Here is a 25,206-nt window from a genome sequence, read left to right on the forward strand (position 1 = left end):
GCGTAACAATGCCGGTAGCCGTTTGCGCTCGCACGCGGATCGCCTCACCGCCGCTAACTCCTCACGGTAATGGGAGGGATTCTGTTTCCTGTCGAGGCTACAGATCGCGCATACTAAACCCCATCGAAGCTACCGTTAGCATCTGTAGTAACCTCACCAGACAAACAGGCCTTTTCCTAGAGAGAGTTCTTTCTCTCTCTTTCTTTCTTCCTCTCTGTCAGTTCTACTCCGAGGACACACGTACCGACACGTACACACGCTCTAGCGAGTGCTAGAGCTTCCTTCGCGAAAGCAATACGCGTCAGCTTCACGTATGATAGGCGCCAGAGCGGCACACTGGGCTATACTTAGCGGCAATAAGCATGGCCATAGCGTGTACTCCTGATTTACCTTATGACGCGAATTTTTAGATAGATCCTAGCTAATTTGTTGAACATTTGCTATCTCTATTGCACGGGTCGTTAGACATCTATGACTATTTTTATTATCTCTCGTGCATTTAATGACATCTTACATCGATGTTTTGTATCATAAAACACATCCAAAGTAAAGGGAAATGTATGATCGTCAAATATCTTGTTGATTTTTCTTCGTAAAATCGATCGATAATAGTAATCGTATGTAATAATCGTATGTCGATAATAATGTAATACAATAATGTTGTATTAATAAATGTGAAAGAGAATAAATGTGAATCAATTCGCAGATTAGGTACATATATGCACTCTCGCGGAACGCTATGAATTCTCTAGATACGAGACTCACGCTTCTCCTGCGCCTCCTTCCTTCGATGTTCTCTTTCCTTCCTCGGACGAACCGCTTCCACCGCCTCTAATTCCTCGCCGCAAACCTTAATTCGCAAGTCTTCCGCTGCAAATTGCACTCAAGATTGCGTATCGACCGTTTAACCCCGCTAATTGCGCTAAACCGAATTTTAACTGTGGTAAACGTGAATGCGCTGCAAACGGAAATGCCGTCTGCTAGATAATTCACGTAGATACTTTTATCTCACAGCTGCGTCAGCGGTACAATGGCATGAAATCGCGCTGCTTCAACGTAGCGTTAACAATTACGGCTTCAGGGTTAGATGATATTGGCATCACACGATTGTATCACAGTATCAATCTGATAATCGAAGAGAAGAAATTTGTATAAATTCACGCTCGCGTGATATCGGACACAAAAAGATTATTCGTTGCGGAAATCCGGTCGCGTTTATCAAGTCGCAGTCGGAAGCGTGCAGGCAAACGCGTCAGGTGATCGAAAAGATCGTATGTGCTATGGTCGCTATGGTATATTCCGGCCCTTCGAGCCATTGTACTCGTGAGATTACGTGGAATCTATCGTGTATGTTATACGAAGCGGCTGAATAGATAGATAAATGGATACCGTATAGGAATAGCTGGAGTCTGGAACTACTAAGGAGTACACTACTGACTGGCTCGGTTGAACAATAGGGCCCCTCACTATAATCGGAAGTAAGTCTTGTTAGCGTAATGCGTAACTGTACATGGTGAACGGCTAATTTCGCATTATATCCCATTACGTATCGACGGATTAAGGTCTTGGGATCCCGCCGTATAGACTTTTCCCCGTCTTCTCTATCGCTCTATCGTTCCTCCGTCTACTAGGAAATCCGCGGCATCACGCATTTCATTAACTGATTCATTATTCAATCTCCGTCGGCGATATTTACGTATTTGCGTTCGTCGCTGGTAATACTTTATTTCAATAGCCTTTGTATTCAATAACCTCTATAAATTAAAATTTATCAGATTTTATCTGATTAAAGTTCACGGGTATGTAATGAGTTTTCTGTCTCCAATTAGAGCTACATCCGCGAGATATATTATGATTTACGATATTTGAGATATTTTGCTCCTTTCTCTCTTTCTCTCTCTTTATGTGCTTTTTGTGCACTACGCAAACAGTAGAATTAGCTATATACATGTGTAACTTTCTCCAAGCTCGTTATTAAGACGCTTGAAATCGCGTTTAGGTCGAAATGCATCGCGTGACACTTCTCACAGTTTACGGCGATAAATTCTTGCGAACCGTGTGTTAACACGGAGAAGTAATCTCGCCACAGAAATGTCGGCGAGAAGGTCGAAGAGCGACTTGCAATATTTATCTCGACATAAATTGCTGAACGGTTTACATGCAGGCTCGTCATAAATATCGTGATGCGTATCTTGATACACCCGCTCGTAACCATGCCGTGCCATGGTGAAACACGGTAGCAGCGAAAGCAATAATAGTCGTTTGTAATAATGGGAAGAAACCTGACGAGGCATTTAAAACACGTGGAACTTGACAGGAACATCATCGAATAAGTTATGAATGAAAAATAATGCTGTTATTATACCTGGGATTGCTTTATGTAGGACTTTGATATCCGTATAAGGATCTCACGTATAATTCTCTTTCTTTCTCTTCCTCTGTTCCATGAAATAAATATTATAGTAATATTTTTCAAGATAAAAGACATTCTAGTAATATTTTTTGACTAACTCTAATGCAAAATTCTTACTAAACTTACAATAACGCTCTTCGTAAAAGAATAATTTTGGCAAAAATCAGCAAACGTTATTTTTTAATACGTTACATTACGACAGTCCTTTATGCATATTTGAAGAATCTTATAATCTTCCGATCAAACATGTCGCGAAAAACTTGTTCGCGAACGCATCACGATACAGCCGTGTGTTTTGCGAAGCGGTACTGGCATTTAAATGTTAGCTCTATCTGCCCGATGGTATTTTGCCATAGTATGAGAGGCCGCATCTCGCGCCGCTCGCCGCCGCTCTGTTCAATTTCGAAAGTTAAATGTCAATGAGCAGTGCCCGTGCGCTGCAGGCTGCATCCGACTGCACGTTTGTTGCATGTGTAAACGTTGCCATCAGTTCTGTAGCATTTTTTTCTGCATCTTGGACGCTCCTGCATATTTAATAAATATTTAATAAAATGTTGAACGATTCAAGATCATTACGAGACATGCCTTTAGATTAATCAATTTAATTTATACTGGAATGTCACATGTATCTCTTAAACAATCTTTCTACTTCAAGATTGAAAAAATAATGAAGTAAAAAACACACACACAAAACGAATGATCGTGACGTCGATGGCCCAGTTTTTTAAATTTTAGATCTCGAATCTAAATACACGAAACTGTGGCCTGAAAGTTTGAGGCACGCGGAATACCAGGTCAAGTTCATCGTACCGAAGTAGGTCCATCAAATCGTCATCCAAGCGTGGCGGCGATATTATTCTGCTAGGAAACATTTGTCCCGTTTTCATTAAATCGTGACACGCTTCGCGGCACCTCGTCGACATCTCGAGGAAAGCGATGGAGATTTCTTATCGTTTGCGCGTTCACCGATTTATCGTATCCGTTTCGTTTGCGTTACGTAAACTTAGCAGATGCATAGTAAAAGCGATCTCTTACAGCCTTCGGAGAACGCGTCTCGCGTACGTTGACGATTCTGTCACACTCGATCGATCGTATATCTCGCGGATCTATCATTCTTACTTTCTGCATTTATACTTGATATGTATCGTCGGTATCCACCAAAACAATTTGAAAATATAATGTGGAGAGTATAATGCGACATTCCGAATAAAATTATAATTTTTCAGTATATTGGCACATTTGGGTGAAATTTTTGCGATAAACTCATTAATTGCTGTGAATCAAGACGCAACAACACGTAATTTCACAAATTTAAAACATGTTGTGCAAACATGAAAAACTAGATTGGTTATCACGATCATAAGAGATCACGAAAAATAATGACAATCAGTTACATCATCGGATAACATCGCGATATCGTGTACTCTGCGTCACAGTTACCCGATTAATCCTATCTTATTACGTGTCACGCAAAAATGACGTTACATAATTATCTTCCGTCCATCAGCATCGGCGGTAGGAGAGAGAAAGATAGAAATAGAGAGAGGCAACGGGAGGGAAGAGAGGCGAAAGAGGCAGATGCACGTTGCGCGACGAGAGAGATAGGTCATCGACCAGTGGCGCGTATCAAACGACAGTAAAAAAGCGGCTCGCGCGCCTCTAACGGACAAACGTCCTGGAAGTCGTCCCGACGTAAGGACAAACGTACTACTCCGCGTAAGGTCACCCGGGGCTCAGCTCGATGCAGCGCGCGTACGTGCATTTCCGCGTTCACGCCGACCGGCCGGCACTGTGCGGCGCGGCCAGTCGCCGCGAGAGCGTCGCCAGGTCGTAGGTCGAATATTCGATAGGCGAACGCCTGGTTAACGGTACACCACCGGGTGCCTCCCCGAGGTTTTGACAATCCACGTCGTAGGTAATCGCGCCTGCAGCGGCCGGCATACCGCGCGCTCCTGGCTCCGAGGATCCGCGCTCGCGTCTCGCGGACGATCAGACGGCGACGAGATAGAGAAAGGGAACGTGGGAGAGAGACGGAAGGCAAAAAACCTACAGAGAGATAGATAGAGAGAGGGAGGGTGGGTGGGAAGGAGAAAGACGAAAGGAGCACGGCGGGAGATAAGGTGGGCGGCGGATCTGCCACAGAGGAGAGACGAGGTAGAAAGAGAGAGAGAGAGAGAGAGAGAGAGAGAGAGAGAGAAAGAAAGGAGACTTCTCTGGCGAAGAGGTACGAGCAATCGGCATATATCGGAGGACCCGGACGAGAGAGGTGTGTGCATCGAGAATTCAAATAAATCGCTAATCGAGGGTATTTATCCTCCCGCCGTCAGTGACGCACGCGGAGTGCCGAGTATGCGGTAATCCACCGCGCGTCCGTCGTTTCTCCCCCTGTGCGCAACAAGCCGCGAGAGTGTATTTTCATCGGTTTTATACGGGTGCACCTTTGACCACACACTGGCGAGCGTTGGGAATCTTCCTCGTGGAAAGAGATTTGGTCATATCTGAAGATCAATCGGGATGATTTCTGCGAGGCGCGAACTCTCTATGCGGACTTGAAATGTATAATCTTTTCAACCGGTCCGTATCGAAATCTATCAGTGTCATCGAGTTTTGTGGTAAAAATGCAGGAGACGAGACCGGGTAAATCTGTCCGACTAGCAATGTTGCGCAGTTGCAGAATTCTTTGCAGGCAAGGGACACGTCCATCATGATTTTTGGCACGTCAAACCGTGGGCATTCGCGCACATTCTACTCGCTGAACGACGACGCATTCGCATCACATAGATCCACGTGATTCACGTGCGCTCGCGCGGTGAATAAGATGCAGCGAGACCTACCGGTCACGAAATAAATTTATCTTTTCAAAGATACACGCGGAATCTCGATAATTTTGCTGAAACGTATCTCTGTTTGCGAAGACTGCGGCGTTTCCATCGCGACCCTGTATTTCCGCATACTTAATCTCTGAATTATTTATCTTGTAATCAAGCGAATTAATACATGAGGCAACAATGGGAATAACTCACTTGAGATTTAAACCCACAGTCGAGAAACTGCTTGTCCAAGGAAGCAGGAGAAGCTAAAGATCTGTCTAACGATCAGAAGTACGATTTTTTAGCACTTTGTTTCTTTTTTCAATTTTTGAACATTTTTGCAGCGTGTTTCAAACGCTTCCACACACTTGCACTTATATTCGTGTTATCACAAATTATTAATGAAAAATGCAATTCAGATTTGTAAAATTGTTTAAGAGTCACCGCGCGAATGTGACATCAACTTCTTTCTTCAACGCAGCAACGTCTTTGCGCACGTGCCCGTGCGATTATCGGGAAAGAGAGAGACCGAAGAAGGAAGAAGAAGCGGGTAGAGGGCAGAAATGAAAAAGTCACTGATGCCATGCGAGCGACGTGACCCCTCGTCGGTGACCCCGGACGAACCGGCCAGCGACGACGAGGAAAGGGGAATGCCAGACCTCAGGCTACATTCACAGTTCGCCGAAAAAGGCATCGCACACAACCGGCACGCCGATTGTGCCGATCGCTCAACGGACGTACGTATACCTCATACGAGAACTCGTCTTTTCCTGATTGCGGACAGGCGGAAGAATCGACGACTGATTTGCAACCACGAATCAAATTTGTCACGGAGTCCTTGTGTTTGACGTTTCCGCTATGATCCGATCGGTCTGTTTATGGGATAATGGTACAACTTAATTACGTTGATTGACAAAGAAGGATGAACATTGAGATGATTTAAATCAACGAAATTGGTCTATTAAATAAAATGATGAAGCTATTTCTAATACTATGTACGATTCTGTTTTTCTTGACTCGGATCGTCAGAAATCGTCACTATCAGAAATTAAATCAACTTGATAGAAAAAAGTTGGAAATAATTAAGATAATTGTAACTAAAATATGGTATTACTCCATGATTATCGTTTGCATTTGCACTGCAATGCCCATAAGTAAAAAGATAATAGGCAAGAGAAAAATACAAAGAGAAAAGGCAAGCCTCTCTGTCTCTGTTATTTAGTCTTCAATTTGAACTTTAAAGCGATCACGGGGCGGCCGGCTAGGTCGCGGGAAAAAGTCGCCTCGATCGGCATCGTCTAATGATCGATACGTTAATCGGTGACCCGGCCGAGCCTTGAATTACCGGAGAACCGTCTGGATACCGCGGGATTCTGTAGCCGGTATATCCTCCACTCACCGAGTTTAAACCGAGTGTGCCTGTCAGTGTTACCTGCCATTCAGACAAATTCCGACCATTAAGCGTCGAACGTTGTGTTGCGATTATACGAGCCTGCTCCTAAAGCAACGTTCCTCGTCGAAGAATATGATGTTCGACCGTGGTTTGACCCTTACGGTACCTCCAACGTCAATGGTTTAATTACGATAGAGTCATTTCTTCGTCGCAATTTTTGCAAACGATACATTCCACCCCTCTTAAAGGTCAAAGTTGCATTTGGAGGACGGCGCGGCTCACTCGATACTCGCGGCACACAGACACAGACACCGCAGACATGCACGGACTACCGATCATTCCGTCGTTAACAATCCCGCTAATTAGATAATTAAAATCCTAACTGTGCAGATGATGGATACGGATTAACTGTTTTCTTGCATTAAACGCTTAGAATGACGATCGCGATGTGGTAAGACAGGAAGCCTTTAACAAGCTGTCGATGTAGAATGTCGTGGAAAAGAAATTGATGAAAACGAAAGATACCTATAGAGGAACGTTTGGATTGTCCGAGGAGATTACCAGTATTACCGCTATAACATTTTTCAACCATGAATAAATGATATCATGCAAAATTGAATTACCTCAATGCATACAACAGCTTTGAGTAAGTTCGACGTTAAGCAAGCTTCATAATAAATTAATAACTTCACCGATCACGTACAGTTCATTTTTGTTCAAAACTTTCAACGTTGGAGATTTCGATGCATTTTTACGCGAACGACAGTCGATCAGCGCTTTTCGCCGGATTGACACATTTCTGAATCCGCATTTTGGCGGATTATCTCGTCTGTTATCCCCGTGTTCTCTCTCTGTCTCAGCCGCCTCGCTCTCTAAGCGAGGCAACGCGAGTCACTAACTCTACCGACTGGCTGTCAGTGTACCTGCCGGCCAGACAAATTCCGGCCATTAAGCGTTCGAATGTCGCCGTCGTCGTCGTCGTCGCCGTTGTCTTCGTCGTCATCGTCGTGGCTGTGAACCCGCTTCGAGGCCCCCGTGTGCCACGACTTTACCGGGGGAATATAATGGTGGACCGTGGATTGACCCTTGCGGTACTCCCACCATCACCAAGGCAAGGCACCGCCATCACCTACGCCACACGAAGCATCGCGCCGACGACACCGATTCGCACAACCACCGACTCACTTGGCGAAGTCAAGGAAGAACGAGAGAAAGAGAGAGAGAGAGAGAGAGAGAGAGAGACGCGAGCGCAACGCCTATGTAGTTTACTCCGAGGCTCGAGCTATACGTGCCGGGGTCATATTCTCATCGGCGATGCATGGCCGCCGGTACAGTCGACGGGAACAGTCGGCCGGCTGGCCCCGGAGGAGCGCGGCGCGTCGCGAGAAAAAAAAGATCTAGCACACGGGTCAGCCGCGATTTTCAACGCTCGCAGTCGTCCACACCCGTCCCCTGTTCCGTTTTCGCGCGCAAGAAAATCCAGCGAACGAGTCAACGATCCGGATGCAGCCTTCGTGATGGGAAGGATAAGGTTCCGCCTGCTTTAAACCTCAATTCAATAGTTTATTAATTTATTTAAAAAATACGTGGTTTTTTTCATGCAGGAAATACACATGGAAATAGCTTGTCATTCTCTAAGCATCATGATCATGATCGGCAGTAACCTTGTCGAGCTTAAGAAAAGGCCATGGACTAAGGTTACGATAATCGCATGATATTACGAATTTACGTTCATCGAAGTAGGCAATTGTTTATTTCTAGATATTTTAATCTAGAGACTGAGATTCGAATCTGATTGAAAATATCAAATACATTATGAGATAAGTGATTTTTACAAGAAAATCTGTTTTTTTCGCACTTTATTAGTAAATTTAAATTAATGTTAGTATACCTATATACACGCGTATTGGTATAATACTATCCTTTCACGCTGCGTTATGTTCCAATCTATTCTAATCATGAACGACGAATACGAATCTGATTGCACGCATACCGTGTATCCGATAAACAACTTTATAAATCGCCCCCGCTTTGCGATCACCTTTAAAGGAGAGAAATGCCGTTCGATCGGAAATTTTTCACGATCCATTAATTCCGGAAGTAACGGACCACTCTCCTTAACGCCGTAATAAACTTCAACCTATCGTTTCTCGATAGGTGCAGCCTTTTTATGTGGAAATGCGTTTCAGAATCACTTTTACGAAAGAGAGAAAAACAATACCTAATATGTTATCACGTAATTAATGCTACGATACATAAAACTATATAAAGAGGAAAAGCAAACGAGCGCTTATCGAAATCATATCGATGCTCCGTCTAACAGCGTCAACGTTGAAGATTATTATGCTCTCAAAGAGACGACATAGCAGGAAGTTATTGACTCGGGACAATCGAGCCTGACAAAAAAGGAAAGATTTAAATGGCTGTTAATCGAACATCGATGACTCGATAAAAAATGCTAGTAATGGTTTAGCTCACCGATAATGTTGCCGCTCTTCCTTTTTCTCTCTCTCCCTCTGTCCCTCCGCGTGACTTACTCCGAATTTCTTCAGCTTATGAAAAACACAAGAAAAAGAGATTGAGATAATTATTCGAAATTGCTTGAGATATTACAGTGTCTAAATCTTATTTCGATGACACGTGAAGAATTTCTTGCTGTTACACGTGTCACATCCTTCCAAATATATACGCACAATATTAAAATATATATCTAGACTATTAATTATATACACATGTAAAAATGTATCAGATTAGCCCATCGTAACGACCGATCGGTAACGACTGATCTGATGACGTTATAATTAAATAACGGTACGTTCCACGGCTTATTACAGTAGAGACCTTTCATTTCTCGCTGATTACATAGAACCTAATTAATCTTAGATTTGCCCCAACTACATTCCGCATCAAAATCGTCGGGTTCATGACGTGCGAGTTAGCTCGTAACATTCCTCCGCGTTGCATGCCGCATTTTCCAGCAAATATCGTTTCTAGCTGCGGGGAGTTTGTGCGTACAGCCGCGTGCTTTCTCGCGCGTTATCGTCCCTGCATTACTAAGACGCTTTTGACAAAGATTGATCGTAGACGGGCCCCCTGGCAGCTTTTCTTCCGGATTGAGTTAGATCGGAGCGCCATCGAGCGAGCACGCGGACTCCACCAAGAAGAGACTCCTCGAGTAACTCTGGTTTGGTTTGGTGGCTCGAGTTGGCCGGCAACGACCCAACACGTGACCATCGTCAAGTATCGTTAACGAGCCGTTTACCTGTTATGCCTTAATTTATCCGACGGCGGTCTCGTTGGTCACGACGATCAATCGTTGGAACTAAGTTTCTGCTTCGTTTGCGCCCTAGGAGGATCGTTAAACTGTCGTGTTCGTTCACGCAAGGCGACGTAATAATTTTAAGCCGCGGCGCGCCGCCTCAAAACCACTTTTGATGGCTAACGATCGTCCCGCACGAAGTCGTATAACTCGTCACTGCGCAGTCACATTCTGCCTTAATGCCGTTCGCAACATGCACATGGCGAGATTAGAAAAAAAAAGACATCGCACGCAAAACCTGTTTAAAAATTATAAACGCACAGCCTCCGCAGATTTTACCATACGTTCAACCCTCGGATAAACTGTTATTTTATTATACAAGCGTGCTAATATCATTTTCAAGGGGAATAAAAGAAGCATGCGAGAGAGAGAGAGATGCCAAGGCGTCCTCATCTTTTCACGGGTGATGGGAAAAATCGTAGGTGAAGTACACCTAGGAAAAAGTCGATACGGATGCGCGCGATCGTTTTCCCCCGACTCTCTTGGAAACTAGGCTGGCTCGTGGAATCTGGATCGTTCGTGTTCAGCCAGAGCCGGCCGCGTTATCAGAGCATTATCCAGCCATACCACACCGCGTGGCGAGCGAACGCAGCGTGGTTACGCCGGCCGGTACACCCACATAGTAGCCGCGCGTGCATACGTCGATACGGTTTCAGTTACCTAATCGCGTTGGTGTTGCACCGTGTCGACGGTTTTTATGCTGCCTCCCTCGCCAGACGCGCGACCAACGATGCGTGAACGCAAACTTTACTCGTTCCATTACATTTTCTACTCGGATAATCCAGAGTATCGGGGCCCGCCGGCGGACCCCAGTCGTCGCTGGTGTAGCCCAGGGTTTCTCAATCCCTGCTAATGCGTTCCTCGAGGATCGGATCGAATAGGAGGATTTTTCCAGGCGTGGGCGATAGCGCCTAAGTAGCGGCGTATAAAATCGTTTGCGCTATCTTCCTGCCTGGGCAAGGAGCCGCGGGCTACGGTAATCGCGGAAAATACACACCGATCGAATCGTCCCACTGAGGATCACTGATACGCAAAGCGCAAAATGCACGAGATTGTCGCGGTTTTTTCTCCGTTAGTTTTATCAGCAGCTTTCAATGGCTCGAGATCTTATCTCTTTATTTCCAGTTATTTTTAAGATTACCGCTCATTTAAATATTCGCACAAAAAAGAAAATGAAATATGCATTTCTCAGGTATGAGCCTATTGTTTAGGTATTCGCGTAGCGTTTATCGCTGGAAGGAAAGGTGATTGGCTCAGGGACACCCCATACATACGTATCGCTCGAAGCCAAGTCTGGACGCATGCGGTAGCCTTGCTACGAGTACGAGTAGTTACACTTAACTGTACAGAACTCGACACAGTTGTACATAAGTACGCGTAGTCTCGTGGAAAGAGGAGAGCCCTCCGCGCAAGACTACGACGGCGAAATGTGTTCGCGTATTAGTATAAGAAAGCGGACACGCGCGGGGCCTGGCCGCAATTTGTCCGAGTCTTTAAATGCACGTTTCTATCCGCTCGCGCGCGAGTTTCACATTGAATTTCAAAGCTCCGATGTCCTGACAGCGGAAATAAAAGTACGCAAAAGCGTCTCTCCATTGTAATATCTTGACTATTACTCAAGTATGATCATTCCTTCTCGCCAGAACGAATGATATTCGTGATGCTCCAGAATACGCAATCGATATTCCTTACATCGTGAATTAATCTGAATCCACATATAAATAAAGTCAGGCAAGAATTGGATTAATTTACAAATTTTGAGAAAGTTATCTCTATACGTACATATATAGCTAGATCAGCAGCGCAAAAATCTACAATTTAAATCTAAATTATTTATACATATTACTTGACATTTTTTCATAATGTTGTTTTCTGAATATACACACGCAAACTTTGAATTCGACAGCTGTGCAAGAATAAAATATAGATACACACGCGAATGCGATTAATCATTTTCTGACCTTCCCGATGCAACTGTGAAATCGGGATATGATTACCATACTGCTGAACAGGAAGGCAATCCGTGCCTCGTAGTCTTTGTCTTTAGGTTCCCATCCCGCACCGCGATCATGCATACGCTTATCCGTAGTGAGTTCCATCCCGCAGTGGAGCTTATGGAATGCTTATATAAATCAACAAGGCTCATACACACACACTTAATATCGCGGGCTATATCGCGACGAATAAAAAATCGAGCTGGACTAGACGTCGGCGCGGCGCGTTCCGCTCCGCTCCGCATTGTCGAACGATTTATTGGAATATACATCTCACCAGCCGTGCTACAGCCTATGCTGTAAATTAACGCCGCCCGCAATTAGTACTGGCCTTTAAAAATGAGACAGACCCCAAGAGAGAGAGAAAGAGAAAGGAAAAGAAGAAAAAGATGGAATTCTCCCAACAAGATGCTCTCCGTCTCACACAATCTTATCTGCAGTTCCTCGCGAAAATCTTTATCGCGGGACAATTTATGCGTATACCAATTACGCGCGAGATGTAACGAGGTAACACAACGCTGATCACAATTAACCTTGAGCGCTAAAAATAAGGAAGAGATTATGTGCCGAGATAATCGTGCAAATAACGAATAGTCAGATTTAGCCTATTTGCAGTCAGTGCACATTTTAGGAATGAAGAAAAATACAATCAACATCCAAGAAGAAAAATCCTAATATTGACTCGTATCGTTTTATTCTCGTCTCTCGATCAATTGCAAGTAATCTTCGAAGCTATTCGTGTTTAAGAAGATCACTTCCGCTTTTGGCAAGGAAGACGATACGCGACCGTGTTATCGTGCATCCCATGTCATAAATTAGGGATACGAGAAAGAGGAAAAGACCGACCCGGGGGCGGGCATCGGAAAGTCGCGAGTCGTGATGAGGGAGCGAGGAAGTTTAAATTCCGTAGGCGCTGTATATTACGCACGCATTTATAGGAACAGGAGAGTGGAGTGGAGCAACATGACTTATAACCGAGTTACTCGCCACCGGTGATTTCCCATTATACGACCTGGTATCCGAGTCATCCTGCCCCCCTCGAGAGGATTAAAGGCATCGCGAATGAGGTGGGGGGTACTACTTGCAACATTGAGGTTGCGTCGTATCGCATCTGCGCCCGCGTACGATTCTCATTGCGTGGCAGCAATAAATATGCTGATTAAGCGGCAACGCGAGGTCGGTTAATTTGCAGTATATCAGTATCCAACAGCGCATTTTAATTGGCCGTGAAGCATTATTGCGGGGGATAATCCACGGCGCGGCTTTTCAATAATGATCGCGCGCTGCTGACAATCAACTGCAAGCAAGAAAAGAGGAACAGAAAGGAGACTCCAAAGCGGGATCACGGAGGAGAGAGAGGAAAATTGAGAGAGACCGTGAGTTTTCGAACGAGGTGGGCTTCGCGTTAGCGCCGCAATTAGCGGTCGCCTTCGCCGAGCTGTTTTTACGAAACGACGGTAATTGCGGTACCTCGCAGCGATTTTTACGCGCCACTTTTTCGCGAGCACGCCGCCCCATTAAAATTAGCGAAACGCTGGACCAAATCGCCATTATCGTTACCATTACTGCGAGCCTTGTAAAGTCAGTCGTAGGTAGAGACGACGCGCAGCGTGAAACCCAGCGTTGCCCAACTGTCCATATCGTCGCGGATTTAGTTGCAAAATCGCTGAAACATCTGGCGAGTGTCGTTACGAAAGCGACGTCGATTCTTTGCTGCAACCTTGAGGCAAATATAGTCCGAGTGCATTTGTTGTCTCTCAGCTCGGTATACCCGATCTTGTGTCCAAGAGGCAGAGGGGAGAACGAGCCTGAATCTATCACTTGACCGGATATTTTGAGACTCCTCCCTCAGGACTGCGAACTGACATTATGCCGCGCTATGTATCCGCGAGTCGTTGAATCGACGCTGCCTCGAGGAGGACGGTGACTTTATCAAGATCCATTGATTCTATTCCACCGCAATTATCCACTTTCCGCGAAATTCGAATCGATAGTTTCCCCGTAGATTCGCTCTCGGATCCATGACCGGCGTAGGTACCACACGATCCGCTCGTCGTTGCTCAACTTGTCTCGCAAGAGCATAACCTTTGGTGAGACGAACCAGCCAACTGGGACGAAGGATAAAAAGAGAAAGGGAAAAAAATCCGACACGAAGAGGGAAAGAGGGTACGAATGCGCTCGCGCGCGCTTTGGTCTCGTTCACCACGACGCGGTGCAGCGCGGTGCGGCGCGAGCAAGCAAGGCAGGCAACGAACTCGCAATTATCGTCGCGGATATATTCCCGCGTTATCCTTGCCGAGCCGCGCAGTCGTAACTTCGCGCCTTGCACTCGCCCGCCGCGCCAGCGCACGGACACGAGTTATGACGTTTTCTGCAGCGGCACTAAAGATTGCACCGCGCACTGCGCCGCGGTGCGGCCTCGCCTCGCCTCGGCTCTTTTCCTCCTCGGCCCGGCTCTCATCCGCCCAGCCGTCCGTCCGCCCTCGCGCCCTTTAAAGGGCCCTTATCGCCCGGTGAAATCGGGCGACTATCCGAGGACTATCGTCCTGGTGTTTACGAGTCGGCAAGGCCCGCCGCGACGTATCCGCCGATAGCGCGACTCGACATGCCGGTAATTGCCACGGCGGAATTGCCACCAGCGTCAACCGGCACCCAAGCGGTTTTCCCTCTTGCCGCTCTCTCTTTCTCTTTCTTTCTCAGGCCGCGCTGGTCAGCATATTGCTGGACCCAACGATAAGCGATGAGCTGCGAGCTGTGAGCGGTGAGATGGGTGGGCGCCGCTTCGAATGAGTGATCGTCCGTATGTAATTTAATCATTATACCGGGCCATCGACCAACTTTATTAAGTGCAAGATGAGTAATTTGACGAATTTCAAATACGTGTGATTCAGTGCGTCCACGTGCGTACCCGTCGACAATTAAACTACCGGTCATCACGCGTTATCAAAGTTCGAGAGTCTGCGCATCAAAAGTCCACCTGTTCGCGGTATGCCAGGAATTTAAATGGACCAGAGGCAATCTTCACCAGTTCAAGGCCTACATTTTATTTGGGACGTTAACGCGCGTCCGATGGCTGGTTCAACGACAACTGCTCGTTTTTCTGGAGGGCCTACGTTTTCTCGGTAACGACAAACGATCAGTGGAACGCGTCCAAAATAAAATTTCGCCGAAGCCCAAAGAACCGATCCGATCGCGAAGTGGGTTACAGGGGGACCCATTTCTCCCTACTAGCCCAATAAGCGAAATTAACTCTCCGCGGGCAACTCACTACGAAAAAGTAGTCGCATTCGTCGACGGAATGCATCGTTCAGAAGAACTTGTTGTTCCAAACGCTCCCGCATCTAGATCCACACCTAAGACATCGCTACCAAACACACCATTAAAAAACACTTTGCGAATGCACCTCGAATTGATAAACAGCGTTCTCTACATCGTAAACACCCTTATTCTTATGCGGATATGCCAATTTTATGTGTTTTCTCGTTTGTAGCAACCTTCTGTTGTGACAAACATCAGAAAAATATTTTAATAATCCGTAATACCAGATCAAATCCCGTGATCCTAAACGTAGGCATTAAGCAAGAGAAAACATACTTTTTTGACGTGTAATTTTAAAGTAACATCACTGAAGAAACCAACTGTTCTCCAATGATTCGAAAGAATTGGAATGCGGCTATATGTATATAGCCAAATATGCAGCGAAATGGCAAGGATTTCTTAGGATATTTCTAATATCGTAGACGTTACAGAATACCGCGCGTAATGACGTGTCGTGTAGCCATCCGTTTCAACAGATTCTCGCGTTACACCGGGATTTCGCGCTATGAAATATCTACACTTGCATACCGTTTTATCCGTTCGAGGTAAGTCGCTCGCGCGCCTTTAAATAGCGCTAATTTAGCGTGCGCGCGTAGCAATAACTCCAAAGTTAACAGCACAAAATTCCTCAAGCTAAATCTTCCGCCTTAGATGTTGCACCGCGGCGTCCTTTCGTCATCGCTGTCAGCGGGCCACGATTGCTGCGTTACGAAGATAATTACTCCACGTCGAATAGAAGTGTAACGAGGAAACGGACAGGCAGAGAGAAAGAGAAATCCGTTTATTATTCCAACTGTGCAACAGCGTCGGCTTTAGACGTATCAACGCTCTGAAAGAGACTTTTTTTCTGTATTTCTTTCATTCTCCTAATACTTGACGCTTCGGGGAGTCAAGTATTACACGCTCAGGAAGCCAAAAAGTAGCTATCCAGAAAATAATTTGTTAGCATGTGTAAGGATCATAAATTGTAAATGTAAGGACTATAAATTGTACTTTAATTTGCAAAAATTTGCAAGAGAAATTATTCAAGTAAAAAAGATGGAACGTGGGGAAGGTGGGATAGACAATATTTACACACTTAAATCACAGTAGAACGTGTCCTCGATTTTTCGGTCTGTCCGAGCAGGGCTTTGCTCGTCTCGATTGGCCCTAAAGCCCGAGTGTTATCTTCTCGCATTAGCATATCTCCGCGGCAATAAAGGTCTAAAACATACGCAGGCGTACGCGTGCGCGCGGCGTACAAACCGGCCGATAAATTAAATACGTTAATCGAGCGGCGATGCAATAAACGACTCGTAATCGGCCGAGTGGCTTACCGATTTAACGCGCGGAACATCGCGAAAGCGCGCGAGCCGACTCTCGCCGAGGTGGAGGCGGCGGCCGTATTAAAGCTGCCGCCGTGAAATGTACGCCTGGCCTAACGCGGGGAACGGGCCATTTAGTCGCGCCGTACCAATTACAATAAACATTTTTAATCGCTTTATTCTCGCGTATTGAGAGTTCTCTCGTAGCGCTCGTACCTAATAACGCCGATGAATCTCCCTGTCGTCTTTGCTTCGCGCCGCGTCAGAACTAGTAACAAGATACATAGTACAGAGTGAATGTGAATGGATGTATGCGAGTATGGGAAACTGAATGCTGAACGGACTCCGATATCAGTCCGAAAAGCTCGATTTTACTTTATTGAGAAACACACAAGGGTGAAAATTGTGAAAATGCAGTTAGCATCTCTGACATCCGTGATGCGTTACGCGAGCATTGCGTTCACTGGTCACTTAGCGATCTGTCATCCTCGACGTAAGCGGAGACTGACTTACAACCGAAAGTGCCCACGAACCGAGAAAATTGTCGGCGCATTGTGCTGAGCCGTAATAGCGGGTGCGCACGATACGAGGCTAAACACCTAACTACTTCGTAACTTTGCAAAAGGTTACACGGTTTTCCCCGCAATTTTATTCTCCGCTCCGAGCAGGAGATTAATTTTCGACAATTTCGCCGTTCCTCTGCTCTTGGGGAGCGGATGATTGGACGTGTCGACATTTCGCGATAAATGTGTCGAAGACCTCACCGCTGGTCACCATATAGAAATTTCTCGTAGACGATGCTAAAATCAAAATGCTGCGTTGGTCAGCATAGTCGCTCGACTCGTCCGACCGATGATCCAATAGCGTACTGAACAAAGGCCTCTTTATTGCTCGATGATGTTTTTCGATCGAGGAGATGACAACGAGGAGATGCGGAGTAAGATATTTCGAGACCCTATCATTGCATCTCGTCTGTGAGCGCGACCGTCCTAATGGGAGGCGCATGAATTAGGCCGCCGTGCGTGATTTGAAATCCTTTGCGAACCTATGCAAATCGATCCGTCCCAAAGGATGATCAATCGCAGGGCACTGAAGACCGTGTATCGCGAGGAAGGAAAAAATAGATAAAGAAATATAAGAAATTCTACACGCATGAATTAAGCTGTTCCACGAATTAATCTAGCAGAAATGGCTTTCATTCAATTAGACGACAACGTAGAATCGGGCCTTTGTCAGATAATCACTACCTTACGACCTGGTGACGATGACAGTAGGGTGCGGCCGAAAAGGCGCGCCCGGCACCCCCCCGACTGATGTATATATATATACAGGGTGTTTCAGAAATAGGTGGACAAACTTTAACAGCATATTCTACTCACTGTAAGGATAAAAGAAAGTCATATAAACACGGCTCGAAAAATGCTTCCTTTTCAAGTTGTAAACTCTTTATTTATAACAACCTTTGGTAAAAGAACATTTCATTAAAGAAATTGCTGGAAATAATTTCCTCCGCGTCAATGCAAGCTTCATATCGGCGTCTCTTAAAGTTTATCCGCCTATTTCTAAAACATCCAGTATATACATATACTATATAAACATATATCTATGATATATACCCGCCGTTTGTGAATAAGAGAAGAACGACACAACGCGAGGAAAGACCGGCGGGGAAAGAGGAATGGATACGACACGGAAGAATCGAGGGTTGGGCCGTCGCGTTGCACATTGGGAAACATACGGAGAGAAGAGGCAGATAGAGCCGCAAGAGACAGATAGAACAAAGGAGAAATGTGTCAGGAATGACAACGAGTGTCGTAATAACGTTGGCTACTAAAAGCCATTGTGCTCGTCGAAACGTGCATGCTTAATTATGAATTTGAGTTATCGATCGTGGATGTTTCGTCAGACCCGTCATGCGTAAACGTACCCTTTGTTCATTGAAATGTTAAAGTAATACTTTGATAGCTCGCTTCTTTGATAGCTCTTATCCAGTAGACTCTCATCACGTTTCCTTATCCAGATTCTTATGCTAAAGCGTTTCTCCTTGATACGATATCAGCGATGTCAATAAAATAAAATATCAATGTCTTATACATTTTGCTAATACAGATGCGAAAGAAGGGAAAGTTTAAATATCCTGTTTCATTCGAATATCATTTAAGGTAACAGTATATCTTTTTGTGTTATTCACTGATGCAAACATGCATCTAGAACGCAGTCAAGCATAGTTTGTCGGTCAGCATCTGCATTCATCGACGTATTCCCCGTCGCGTCACAATTTCTCTAACCATAGCGGACTTTCTCGCATGCACCGCGACTAAAGAGGTTGGCGATTCTAATTTCATCGTATTATGCATAGCACGGCACACACCGCTTCGTCGATCTGTTTAGCATAATGATGAAAAAAAGGAAACCACCACGAAAAACAAACATATTTGCCTTCATTATATTATTACTTACGCAATTGAATTAAAATATCGCCCGTTATAATACGGTTCGTCCTTTGGATAAAACTGTAACTTTTTTTCCTTCAGAGAAGTATAATATCTTTCGAAAATTGTTCCACAAAAATCTGTTCCTGTTTATAGAAAAATCAGTTTGCGCGACTTGTCCGAAAAAGGACGTAACAGAACGTTGTCAAGTTATGATGAACTATTTGCAAATTGGATATCTGATCTTAACTCCAATCTGAAAATGAAGTGAAATGCAGTGAAACTACATTTCGTCAAGCAATTCCAGTGTTAAACTCGAAAGGCACGTGCCGTTGAATGATACAAATCGCTCGCGCAGCCGAAAGAAAGCTGAAACTCGACATGAATTTGGATTTGCAATCAGCGAAAGTTGGTATAGACTCGTGTGCTCGATTTTGAGGGCGAATAGCTAAAATAGTCCACACGAGAGAGACGGAGGGATGGTTCCTTAAATCGTGACATACAAGTTCCGTTTCATCGCTTTAATGCACGACTGACGGTCACGAACCTGCGACACAAAGTTGGTGATTTTTTCTCGTCGGGGATGGTGCATTGAGTCAGCTTGCATACCGACGTCCTGGCTCATCCTGTCGGAGCTCTTCCTCTTCTCTTTGAAGAACTACGCAACGAATACCAATCCCACACGCGCTCGTCGTCGTCACGAGGGAGGACGAACGAGTTGATTTTCTCATCACGTATCAGTAACGCGTGTCACTGTCTGATACAACTTCCGCACCCCTTTCTCGCGGATGCTTCAGAAGACAAACTGCTTCGAGAACTCGATGTAAGAATGCGAGATAAATCCACAATATGCAACATTCACTTTACAAGATCGTATTTAAAGTGAGATTGACAAATAAATCTTACAAGATTAATTGCTCTAAATGTAAAATTACAGAAATTTAGCAGTATGTATCCTCTGCACTCGAGTACATTTCACAAACGTATTTATATATGTATTTATGTATGTAACTGGAGATTTCTGCAATTCATGTTCTCATCAGTAAAAGTTAGGCGCGACGATCTGGTTCAGGTTGCGATACTTCTTCGAAAAGCGGACGGCACTTCGTGCAACGAATGACAATCCCACGCATATGCAACGTAACAAAGGATCGATTTTCCCGTCACGTATCGATAATACTTCGTCAAATCGTATGTCAGTACTTCCTCTTCCTCTTTCGTCGGAGAAACACAAACATATATGTACACCTATTTGCTGTACACATCAAGCCATATAGATACGCAAACTATTGTCCCCCAACTTGTACTATTCCATTCAAACTTTTATTAGAGATTACGTATCCAAACACGTTACATTAAATAGTGATTACAAAGTACAGAAAAAATCCAGAGAGTACTTTACAAGTTTTAATACTTCTCTAATAATGAATTTACGGAGATACTGCAAACTCTATTTGAATGAATTTGAACTGATAGATTGCGGCTAAACAAGTCAGTCATGAAGTCATGAAGTAATTAATAGACATGTTTCCAAGAAGAAAGGATGTAGCGAAGGAAGTGCATGGAAAAGCGACCTCGAAGCTGTCGATCGACCGCTAAGAAGGTCTCTCTTTCTCTCTCGCCGTTGGTCACGCAGTTGCGCGAAGACACGAACATCGCCGTATAAGCTTTTGCGCAAGAGGCATAATTATGGCCGAAGAGGAAGCGGAGTCGAGTGCGTTAGCACACGTAGGACGAACGTTGAACGATGAACTTGACACTGTACGCGTGAGAGAGAAAGAAAGAGAGGAAGGGCGTGCGCGAGCGAGAGTCATGGAGAAAAGAAAGAGAAAGGGAGATGCCAGCCTGCAGCCTCACGACCGCCTACCCGCTTCTATCTCGTCTTTTTCATCCTCGACGAAATAAATGACGTCTATAAGTCTATCGATTCTCCTAGATTATCCTTCTCAATTTCCCTTTTTAGGTCAAGCTGAAAATGCCGATTGACGTTTGAGTTAACAGTTGCTCGATTCTTGACTCGTTTAAGTGGAAACAGTCGCATTTATGCGGACATAAACACGCTTGCATTGTTCACAGTGATGATATTGTAATTATGTGTAACTCTTTATTTGTGTAAAATTATTCAAAATATAAAATGTCTTTAAAAGGAGAGTTCAAAAAAAGGTAGGAAGTTTCACGAGGCGAAAATTACGAATGGAAATGTAAGACAGCGCGTAACGATAAATATTTGCAAAATGGTTTGCCAAGTTGTAAGCGAGACAGTGAAAGCAGTGGAGTAACTGCTAAGTCCATCACTGGTAATGCGCGAATGCAGTACGGTGAATAAGCATGCGTACCTCACTGACACATTAAGATCAGAAATCAAGATAGAGGCTGTGCTCAACCCGAGTCATAAAAGATACTTTGCTCCACTCATTCGTTCCACGTTAGCAAGCTGCATGACGATCTCCTTGTCTCACTAGCATTATACTCTTTTCCGCTGCGTTGTGTCCTTTTTCATACGAAAGACTTGCCCTCTAATGAATGTAGAAATCGATGCGTAAATAATCATTAATAAATAAAATTTATTTTGGAAAGTAGAACGCGTAATTAGTCGAGTATAATAAATCGTATTCACATACATTATTTTTGACTAGTACTTATTTTTATATATGAAAAAAATTATCTTGACAATTAATCTGATTACGTCAATTGTTATGAACTGAAATAACTAAAGGAACATAACGAAATACTGGAGATCCGAGTCCCGATGATACATCATCACGAGTTTTACGAGGATCGCCTGGCATCGATGGATCGATGCGCCGATCGTCGGGAACCAGGCTGCTCTCCGTCGAGAGCCATAAAAGCTGCGTGCACACGCGCGCACTCGGGGTGCATCGTTAGTCGTTCGTTCCAGATTCAGCGAGCCGGGATTACCCACTTCCTTCTTTCTCCTCCGGCCGTGGAAAGAAACCGTATAATAGCGGCGGGTAAAATAAACACGGGAGAAGGCAGGCCCCGACCGAGTCGTGAACGAGTTTTACGAATGTCGTAACTCTCGGTTACTCAACCACCGGGGTGCCGCATCGATAGACGATAATACAAAGATTGCCGGTTTTAAACAATAACGACATACTGAATCCGACAGACGTAACACGCCGGGCTGCTCTCCGCGGGGCTTCACGTTTCGAGCGAAAATACGGCGTTACGTAAGCCGAGATTCGCGAGCGCAGCTTTCGCACGCGCGCGGTTTTTTACTACCGCAAAAATCGCTGGTTCCCGCAAAACTTTGCTCGCTTAACTCGCCCCGCGACGGTAGAAAGTTAAAGCTCCATACCAAGAAAACGGAAATTATTCCCAAAGCCACTTTAACGTAACGTCAAATTATCTAACGCAAACTCGTTGGCATTATTACTCATGAAATACCGCGCGATTAATGCTAAATAGATTATTTATTATTAAATTGATTTTATATCATATTTCCGATAGTGACTTGTAACAATTGTTTTACTGATATATTCAGCTAAAATTTGTTTACGCTGCATACATTCGCAACTCGTGAGGACGGCACGTGAGAATAAATAATTTTACAAGTTTCTGAGAGTAATGGGTCTCTTCACAGGTATATTATTAATGAAGTCCCAACAGAAATTTCGAATATGAGTTAACTATAACGTACCGTATCGCGTGCTTCCTCTCTAAAGAGCCAACAAGGCCAATTACGTTACACGAGTATTACGGGAAAGTGCGTGATCCACTGACTACGCCTTTCGATATAATTTAATGACAGAATTCCTCATCTTCGCATTAATTTACTTCTGCCTTGTATTCCTATCTTTATAATTATGTCAATATATTAATTAGCGTTTTATATTTCATGCTGAATATTGCAGAAATTTTGCGTCATATCAAATAATGAAGTAAATCTATCTGTATTAATTAAACTAACGTGTTTTTAACACATTTTAATGATATAAATACTCTTGTAAGCATTTCTTAGCATCCCATGGTCAATCGCGTGAACCAAGTACAACCGTTCGAAAGCAACGTTAAAGGGTTGACCCCAGCGTCAATATATCCGTGAGATTGTCGTGCGGTCACGGATGCGCGATCACGCGCGCAAAAGAAGGTAAACGTGAATAGGAAAGTGTGACATCGCTGGAGGTGATTAGAAGTCGTAGATCGCCAAGTACTAGTGTCGTATCTCGAGCGCAGTCAACCGTAAAAGCAAACAGGAAAAGAGTATTAGGGGACGCGATTCAACGCGACGAGAAGAACTTATAAAACGAGCAGGGGAAAACACGGGAAAATGTATGCGTGATCGCGTACGGTAACCGGATGCGTTTTCTCGGCAGCCGGTCTAGCTTCCACAGGAAATTGAAAAGCGCGTGACGCATCAAAGGTCAGGTATCCTCGCACGAAATCGTGAGGTGATAAAAAGTGTACACGTGCACGATGCGTAATCTGATTATCGAGCCGATCTGAATAATGATTTTCTGTTCACTACGAAATTTACTCTAAAATGACATATTTCGTAAGCCTCGAACCTTTAGACCCAAGTGTGATTTATGAGTAACGCGATGTATCAACCTCATTTTTTGTATAATTTCCCGTCCAGCAATGCAAGATCTAACGCAATAATAACGAATTAGAACGCAATACTTTGCAAAAAGTGCGTATAAGTCTTTACGTTACTTTTTTCCATTGCAATGCCAGCACATTCCGATAAATAGATAAACGAATTCGCGAAAAACGGCACTCTACGTTAGCAGCCTTTTTGTCGATTTGCGTGATAGTTGGCTATTTGCCGAGTAAATGTTTCCACAGGCAAGGCATACTTTACGTGGTTAACCGTTTAAATAGAATGTAACAAATATTTGCGAAGCGGCAGCCAGCCCCGCCTGCATAATCCAATCTCATGCAAGAACGCTTGTTACCTTAAAAATACTAATCTTTATTGAATATTGACTCGACATGGGGGTCAAGTATATATAGTTTCTCGTGGCAGGCTATCGGCAATTATGATATACGAGAGAGTAGAGAGTGTAGAATGGAGTATGCGAATTAAATATCACTGCAAAATTTTGCAATATTTAAAAGATCGTGCATTCAAGAGAAAATAACATTACAGTTTCATGGGTAGGAAACAAAGACCAAATGTTACATAATGAAGCTATGCTTCGTTCAGGCTACGTATTAAGGCATAAAAAATACTATACGTAACATGATCCTTCTGCATAATGTGAAGCTATGAATCACAGTCTATATTTTCAGTTTACGTCATTTTTACGTTCGTTTTCGATCGATCGGCGAATGATCGACGTATGTCAAGTCTGACAGAATCAATCGCGTTGACGCGAATACGCTAGCGAATAGTCTGTCTTACCTTCGGCTGTCTAAAAATACTAATCATTATTAATCGTCAGTTCGACATTGCCGGTCAGCGCAAATAACGTATTCTTTACGATGAGAAAAAGAAAAAAAGAAGTCAAGTACGAGCCAAGGTAAAGGGAGAAAGGAAGATGATCTCACGCAAGAAAAAATGACAAATGTACAGAGCTCTCTTCGATTCCTGCAATTACATCGACGTTAAGTCTTGGTCTGATCAGTCTTAACGATTGCACCAGGTTGCTCAAGTGAAAAAAAGAGGTCGATCTCTCGTGTGCTTTTCACCCTGTCTATCCGTCCGCCAACCACCTGCGAACGGTGAAAAATTCCGCGGTTTGCTGATCTCGTCCGGAGCAGAGATTTAACGAATGAGTTGCGCGATTGTATCTCGCGTGATCCAAAGTTCGACATCAACCGTGCTTCCTTTTAACTAGACGCTTTAATCATCTCACTTGCAATTTCGCTTTCGTATATCGATTACAATTTTCGCTTTCGTATATCGGTTACGATTTTTGTGATACCGCTCACAAGCAAATTAACGAGCGAGACTCATCGCGCTTTTTCGCGAAGCAAATATTTAATTAACCCCGATGAAAACACAAAGCAACAAAGCGCGGGCGAGCGTGCTCATGCATATGAAGTCATGTGTTTATAAATAATTGCTAGTACGGGAAAGCGAGTATCATCACGTTCAATGTCGCGGCTGCCCAGCCGCGTTCGTTCGCCGTCTTGTAATTTTATTCGCGGTAGAATGCAATCTCTGATGACGCCAACGATGAGCCGACCTTCAAGGACATGCACCCTTCTTTTTTTCACGATTCGCCCACTTCCCACCTTCCTCGCCACCCGTATA

General features: G+C 44.4%; 1 protein-coding gene across 1 annotated transcript in view; it reads right to left on the minus strand.

Annotated features, from left to right (window-relative positions):
* The window catches only part of LOC105280392, a 120,352-nt gene that overhangs the window by 71,286 nt on the left and 23,860 nt on the right, over positions 1–25,206 (minus strand). Inside the window, exon 2 of the mRNA XM_020032029.2 lies at positions 9,095–9,168. The gene's annotated coding sequence lies outside the window, so the exon portion shown is untranslated. The remainder of the gene's footprint in view (positions 1–9,094; positions 9,169–25,206) is intronic.

Source organism: Ooceraea biroi, chromosome 4, assembly GCF_003672135.1.
Source record: "Ooceraea biroi isolate clonal line C1 chromosome 4, Obir_v5.4, whole genome shotgun sequence".
NCBI classification, from domain to species: Eukaryota; Metazoa; Arthropoda; class Insecta; order Hymenoptera; family Formicidae; genus Ooceraea; species Ooceraea biroi.